The sequence below is a fragment of the Fukomys damarensis genome, unplaced genomic scaffold (assembly GCF_012274545.1).
Source record: "Fukomys damarensis isolate Sample0158 unplaced genomic scaffold, DMR_v1.0_HiC HiC_scaffold_27, whole genome shotgun sequence".
NCBI lineage: Eukaryota > Metazoa > Chordata > Mammalia > Rodentia > Bathyergidae > Fukomys > Fukomys damarensis.
Window position 1 is genome coordinate 23,440,954 of NW_022900939.1, and position 619 is coordinate 23,441,572.

Below are 619 nucleotides of genomic sequence, written 5' to 3' on the forward strand. Positions count from 1 at the left end.
GGATTACGGGTGAGCCACCATGCCTAGCCTAGGTCAGATTGTGATGCCACATGGCAGGAGAGGGGTAGGAGCTCCTTGGAGTAAGAACCCTCCCTGTGCCAGGCCTGGGGCGCTTTCTCTCCTGGAGCTCCCTCCTCTCCTCTTTCCAGTTCAGCTTGGCTGCTTCCTCTCAGGATGTCTGGGTGTCCCCTCTGGGCATCTCTCCTGCACCTTCCTGATCCCTGTTTAATTTTTCATTCTTGTCTTGTTCTTGGATGAATGTCTTTCATTCTCCTATCCCCATGTCTGACACCTGGCCGGCTCTCAGCATGGTGCTGACAGGGAAGGGACCAGGCAGCTGAAAGTCAGAGGCCTGCAGCCCGCAAAGGTCCCCACCCAGACCAGGTGTAGATTTGTGCTCTGTAGCCTTGAACCTCTTGTGACTTTGGACAGGTTTCCAGACCTACTTTCAGCAGTCTACTTTGTCAGACAGGTATAACGTCCTGTGGCAGGATGTTGGAAGACCCCAAGGCAACCATGAGGATGAAATGAAAACAGCTGCAAGTGCCAGCCTGGTAGCCCACACCTATAATCCCAGCACTTGAGAGGCTGAAGCAGGATTGCCAAGAGTTCGAAGCCA